Source organism: Ambystoma mexicanum, chromosome 3q (assembly GCF_040938575.1).
Source record: "Ambystoma mexicanum isolate Mex_15411 chromosome 3q, UKY_AmexF1_1, whole genome shotgun sequence".
NCBI classification, from domain to species: Eukaryota; Metazoa; Chordata; class Amphibia; order Caudata; family Ambystomatidae; genus Ambystoma; species Ambystoma mexicanum.
The window spans coordinates 875,035,525-875,042,608 of record NC_090926.1 but is presented as its reverse complement, the minus strand read 5'-3'; the positions used below and the strand labels follow the sequence as shown (position 1 = coordinate 875,042,608).

Below are 7,084 nucleotides of genomic sequence, written 5' to 3'. Positions count from 1 at the left end.
TGCATGGATGGTTAGGTGATTCTTTTATTCTCATTGGGGGATGAATAAGGGGTATGGAACTACCTCGACCATAGTGGCAGTATCTGGGACTACTGCAACCACAGTGGCGCCATCTGGAACTACCTCGACCTTAGTGTTGGTATCTGGAACTACCTCAACCATAGTGGCAGAGTCTGGAACTACCTCGACCATAGTGGCGGTATCTGGAACTACCTCGACCATAGTGATGTTATCTGGGACTACCTCAACCATAGTGGCAGAGTCTGGAACTACCTCGACCATAGTGGCAGTATCTGGAACTACCTCGACCATAGTGGCGGTATCTGGGACTACTGCAACCACAGTGGCGGCATCTGGAACTACCTCGACCTTAGTGGTGGTATCTGGAACTACCTCAACTATAGTGGCAGAGTCTGGAACTACCTCGACCATAGTGGCAGTATCTGGAACTACCTCGACCATAGTGGCGGTATCTGGGACTACTGCAACCACAGTGGCGGCATCTGGAACTACCTCGACCTTAGTGGTGGTATCTGGAACTACCTCAACCATAGTGGCAGAGTCTGGAACTACCTCGACCATAGTGGCAGTATCTGGAACTACCTCGACCATAGTGGCGGTATCTGGGACTACTGCAACCACAGTGGCGGCATCTGGAACTACCTCGACCTTAGTGGCGGTATCTGGAGCTACCTCGACGATAGTGGCAGTATGTGGAACTACCTCAACCATAGTGGCGGCATCTGGAACTACCTTGACCTTAGTGGTGGTATCTGGAACTACCTCAACCATACTGGCAGTATCTGGGAGTACGGCAACCACAGTGGCGGCATCTGGAACTACCTCGACCATAGTGGCGGTATCTGGGACTACTGCAACCACAGTGGCGGCATCTGGAACTACCTCGACCTTAGTGGCGGTATCTGGAACTACCTCGACCATAGTGGCAGTATGTGGAACTACCTTAACCATAGTGGCGGCATCTGGAACTACCTCGACCTTAGTGGTGGTATCTGGAACTACCTCAACCATAGTGGCAGAGTCTGGAACTACCTCGACCATAGTGGCGGTATCTGGAACTACCTCGACCACAGTGACGGTATCTGGTTTTCTAAATTCTTTGTTGCTTGACTGCATGGATAGTTAGTTGATTCTTTTCTTTTGAATTTTGATGTTGTTTCTTTTTTCCTGATTGTATCTTTTCACATGGATGTTTATGTGAATTTTAAAGATTACGTAATTTTATTTCCTTATTCTATTCTTTTCCTTTTGGAATTGTTTTGTATGTTTTAAATAGTTAAAGGTTGCATTTTGTTTATTTAACCATGTAACAATAATTTTTGTTTAAAGTACATTAGTGTGTCCTTGAGGCATCCCTCAAGTGTTTCTTCACCTCTGCCTTAAATTAACCAAACATGCATCCAATACTTGGTTCCATGCCCCTATTTCTGTAAAACAAACCCTTTACATGAAGCAGCAAAACGGGCATTGTGCCTGAAAACAACCCACTTACATCGACACCTTGATTGCCTCTGCCCGTCCTTGTCCCTGGACAACGGAAGATTACCGAAATGTTGGGTGGCAACCGCGCCACAGTAAAGAAGAGATATCACCCCACTGCCGAGACGGATATTGTGGGCAATTGCCTTAAAGCTCTCACAGAGTGCCTACTTCCAGAGAACCGAATAGAAGTGACGTCATTGCTGCGAGAGATAGGTGGAGCAGACATGGGGTCTATACCCACGACTTCACTGAATCCTCTCCTGGGTATAATGAAAAGCAGTGAGAGAAGGGTGAGGGTTCCGGTTCACAGAAGCAGAGAAGTGGATATTTCAAAAGACTCTCATTGTGAGCAAAGCCAAATGCTACAAAGGACACGCTCACTAGCACCTGAGTCTCATGACAAAAGCTTCATTTGCGATCCTTTTAGTTCACAGCCAAAACACCTTGCCTGCAGAATGGCCAGTTGAGGGTTATTTAGAACTTAAGAGCCCACTTCCCTTTAGCACTGGGGCATCTGACTAGGTAAGAAAGGATGGAGATAGGTAACTATGGCAACTCCAGGAGGCTCTTCCTTTGGTTGGTGATGGTTTACAAGCATCACGTGATGAGAAAGGAAGCATACCGTGCTTTCTGGACATTTTGTGAAATCAAAGGCAAGTGCGTCACCAACGGAAAACAGCCAGCTACAGGACCTGATTAAATATAGGTGACTTTTGATCTTTACAAATGCGAGTAAACCCACGAAAGGAAAACCCTGCGATGCTTTATAAAATCATGGCCTTTCTGCTTGAAAAAACGGGCCGGGCCCAGGATTGAGAAGCTCCCAACTGTCCAAAGAACGGCTAAATAAGAAAATAAGGAGGATGTTTTCCAAAATAAATCTGGTCTTGGGTGATACCAATTCAATCTCATCCCACGCGACCTAAGTAAGGTAAGCTTCATGGAGGTGGCAGTATAGTTCCTGCAATCTCAGCTCACAGTAGGCGTGTTCATGTACCGTGAGACGCCCTCCTGCCCAGAAGCCAGACTTTTGCAGTAATCTACTGACTGATTTCATGTGTTCCACTTTATTCTGGGTCTCTTGGGATCTTGGATGATCTGACGTGGGATGCATTGCTGTGGTAACACCTCCCTTGGCATGCTACTGACTGATTTCATGTGTTCCCCTTTATTCTGGGTCTCTTGGGCTCTGGGATGATCTGACGTGGGATGCATTGCTGTGGTAATACCTCCCTTGGCATGCTACTGACTGATTTCATGTGTTCCCCTTTATTCTGGGTCTCTTGGGCTCTTGGATGATCTGACGTGGGATGCATTGCTGTGGTAATACCTCCCTTGGCATGCTACTGACTGATTTCATGTGTTCCCCTTTATTCTGGGTCTCTTGGGCTCTTGGATGATCTGACGTGGGATGCATTGCTGTGGTAATACCTCCCTTGGCATGCTACTGACTGATTTCATGTGTTCCCCTTTATTCTGGGTCTCTTGGGCTCTGGGATGATCTGACGTGGGATGCATTGCTGTGGTAATACCTCCCTTGGCATGCTACTGACTGATTTCATGTGTTCCCCTTTATTCTGGGTCTCTTGGGCTCTTGGATGATCTGACGTGGGATGCATTGCTGTGGTAATACCTCCCTTGGCATGCTACTGACTGATTTCATGTGTTCCCCTTTATTCTGGGTCTCTTGGGCTCTTGGATGATCTGACGTGGGATGCATTGCTGTGGTAATACCTCCCTTGGCATGCTACTGACTGATTTCATGTGTTCCCCTTTATTCTGGGTCTCTTGGGCTCTGGGATGATCTGACGTGGGATGCATTGCTGTGGTAATACCTCCCTTGGCATGCTACTGACTGATTTCATGTGTTCCCCTTTATTCTGGGTCTCTTGGGCTCTTGGATGATCTGACGTGGGATGCATTGCTGTGGTAATACCTCCCTTGGCATGCTACTGACTGATTTCATGTGTTCCCCTTTATTCTGGGTCTCTTGGGCTCTTGGATGATCTGACGTGGGATGCATTGCTGTGGTAATACCTCCCTTGGCATGCTACTGACTGATTTCATGTGTTCCCCTTTATTCTGGGTCTCTTGGGCTCTGGGATGATCTGACGTGGGATGCATTGCTGTGGTAATACCTCCCTTGGCATGCTACTGACTGATTTCATGTGTTCCCCTTTATTCTGGGTCTCTTGGGCTCTTGGATGATCTGACGTGGGATGCATTGCTGTGGTAATACCTCCCTTGGCATGCTACTGACTGATTTCATGTGTTCCCCTTTATTCTGGGTCTCTTGGGCTCTTGGATGATCTGACGTGGGATGCATTGCTGTGGTAATACCTCCCTTGGCATGCTACTGACTGATTTCATGTGTTCCCCTTTATTCTGGGTCTCTTGGGCTCTTGGATGATCTGACGTGGGATGCATTGCTGTGGTAATACCTCCCTTGGCATGCTACTGACTGATTTCATGTGTTCCCCTTTATTCTGGGTCTCTTGGGCTCTTGGATGATCTGACGTGGGATGCATTGCTGTGGTAATACCTCCCTTGGCATGCTACTGACTGATTTCATGTGTTCCCCTTTATTCTGGGTCTCTTGGGCTCTTGGATGATCTGACGTGGGATGCATTGCTGTGGTAATACCTCCCTTGGCATGCTACTGACTGATTTCATGTGTTCCCCTTTATTCTGGGTCTCTTGGGCTCTTGGATGATCTGACGTGGGATGCATTGCTGTGGTAATACCTCCCTTGGCATGCTACTGACTGATTTCATGTGTTCCCCTTTATTCTGGGTCTCTTGGGCTCTGGGATGATCTGACGTGGGATGCATTGCTGTGGTAATACCTCCCTTGGCATGCTACTGACTGATTTCATGTGTTCCCCTTTATTCTGGGTCTCTTGGGCTCTGGGATGATCTGACGTGGGATGCATTGCTGTGGTAACACCTCCCTTGGCATGCTACTGACTGATTTCATGTGTTCCCCTTTATTCTGGGTCTCTTGGGCTCTTGGATGATCTGACGTGGGATGCATTGCTGTGGTAACACCTCCCTTGGCATGCTACTGACTGATTTCATGTGTTCCCCTTTATTCTGGGTCTCTTGGGCTCTTGGATGATCTGACGTGGGATGCATTGCTGTGGTAATACCTCCCTTGGCATGCTACTGACTGATTTCATGTGTTCCCCTTTATTCTGGGTCTCTTGGGCTCTGGGATGATCTGACGTGGGATGCATTGCTGTGGTAATACCTCCCTTGGCATGCTACTGACTGATTTCATGTGTTCCCCTTTATTCTGGGTCTCTTGGGCTCTGGGATGATCTGACGTGGGATGCATTGCTGTGGTAATACCTCCCTTGGCATGCTACTGACTGATTTCATGTGTTCCCCTTTATTCTGGGTCTCTTGGGCTCTTGGATGATCTGACGTGGGATGCATTGCTGTGGTAATACCTCCCTTGGCATGCTACTGACTGATTTCATGTGTTCCCCTTTATTCTGGGTCTCTTGGGCTCTTGGATGATCTGACGTGGGATGCATTGCTGTGGTAATACCTCCGTTGGCATGCTACTGACTGATTTCATGTGTTCCCCTTTATTCTGGGTCTCTTGGGCTCTGGGATGATCTGACGTGGGATGCATTGCTGTGGTAATACCTCCCTTGGCATGCTACTGACTGATTTCATGTGTTCCCCTTTATTCTGGGTCTCTTAGGCTCTGGGATGATCTGACGTGGGATGCATTGCTGTGGTAACACCTCCCTTGGCATGCTACTGACTGATTTCATGTGTTCCCCTTTATTCTGGGTCTCTTGGGCTCTTGGATGATCTGACGTGGGATGCATTGCTGTGGTAACACCTCCCTTGGCATGCTACTGACTGATTTCATGTGTTCCCCTTTATTCTGGGTCTCTTAGGCTCTGGGATGATCTGACGTGGGATGCATTGCTGTGGTAACACCTCCCTTGGCATGCTACTGACTGATTTCATGTGTTCCCCTTTATTCTGGGTCTCTTGGGCTCTGGGATGATCTGACGTGGGATGCATTGCTGTGGTAACACCTCCCTTGGCATGCTACTGACTGATTTCATGTGTTCCCCTTTATTCTGGGTCTCTTGGGCTCTGGGATGATCTGACGTGGGATGCATTGCTGTGGTAACACCTCCCTTGGCATGCTACTGACTGATTTCATGTGTTCCCCTTTATTCTGGGTCTCTTGGGCTCTGGGATGATCTGACGTGGGATGCATTGCTGTGGTAACACCTCCCTTGGCATGCTACTGACTGATTTCATGTGTTCCCCTTTATTCTGGGTCTCTTGGGCTCTTGGATGATCTGACGTGGGATGCATTGCTGTGGTAATACCTCCCTTGGCATGCTACTGACTGATTTCATGTGTTCCCCTTTATTCTGGGTCTCTTGGGCTCTTGGATGATCTGACGTGGGATGCATTGCTGTGGTAATACCTCCCTTGGCATGCTACTGACTGATTTCATGTGTTCCCCTTTATTCTGGGTCTCTTGGGCTCTGGGATGATCTGACGTGGGATGCATTGCTGTGGTAATACCTCCCTTGGCATGCTACTGACTGATTTCATGTGTTCCCCTTTATTCTGGGTCTCTTGGGCTCTGGGATGATCTGACGTGGGATGCATTGCTGTGGTAATACCTCCCTTGGCATGCTACTGACTGATTTCATGTGTTCCCCTTTATTCTGGGTCTCTTGGGCTCTTGGATGATCTGACGTGGGATGCATTGCTGTGGTAATACCTCCCTTGGCATGCTACTGACTGATTTCATGTGTTCCCCTTTATTCTGGGTCTCTTGGGCTCTGGGATGATCTGACGTGGGATGCATTGCTGTGGTAATACCTCCCTTGGCATGCCTTTTCTGTTTTTTCTTTCGTCCTTTCCCTTTTGTAGTACATATTAGAATATGCTTTATTTTTTCCTGGTGCCTCCGACCTCCTTATTTGTTTGATCATGTGCATTTATCTTGTAATGTACAATTGTTTTTTCTGGTGCACAAATGCCTGATGACCGAAGTGTGTTAAATTAAAGTTTTCTGAAGACTACCTAATCCAACCCGATCTCCAGGGTTCCTCTACACAATACCTGGCTTATGGTGTGAATAACTGGGCTTCTAATGGGAACCATTGCCATAGGATGCAAGCCTCCGGACATTGATGCACGCATGCGGGCATCTGATGTGACTCGCTTGCATGTGATGGCAATAACGGAAAACATATTTATTTATTTATTTATGCATGTATACATTCATAAAGCGCACTAAGCCCGGAGGCGTCAACGTGCTGTTGCAGTTCATGTTACACGGGCATGGTTATGACATTGACAGAAACATGCTTGGGGTGAAGAGCTCGGGTGCTACGCTCCGTGAAGAGCCAGGTTTTCAAATGTTTACGGAAAGCCCAGCACGATTGTTTGGCTCTCAGGGCATGGGGAGGGCGTTCCAGAGTTTTGCTGCCATAACTGGGAAGCTGACACCACCAGAGAACCTGAATTTGGGTAGGAGGAGATGGTGGGTGTAAGCGGTTCTGGTTGGTCTCTTGGTTTGGGCTTTGAAAATT

At 47.8% G+C, this 7,084-nt stretch overlaps 1 protein-coding gene across 1 annotated transcript in view; it reads left to right on the top strand.

Moving 5' to 3' along the window:
* Positions 1 to 2,154: 2,154 nt before the first annotated feature.
* Positions 2,155 to 7,084, top strand: part of LOC138583065 (sterile alpha motif domain-containing protein 9-like) — a 275,663-nt gene continuing 270,733 nt past the window's right edge. Inside the window, exon 1 of the mRNA XM_069654983.1 lies at positions 2,155 to 2,434. The gene's annotated coding sequence lies outside the window, so the exon portion shown is untranslated. The remainder of the gene's footprint in view (positions 2,435 to 7,084) is intronic.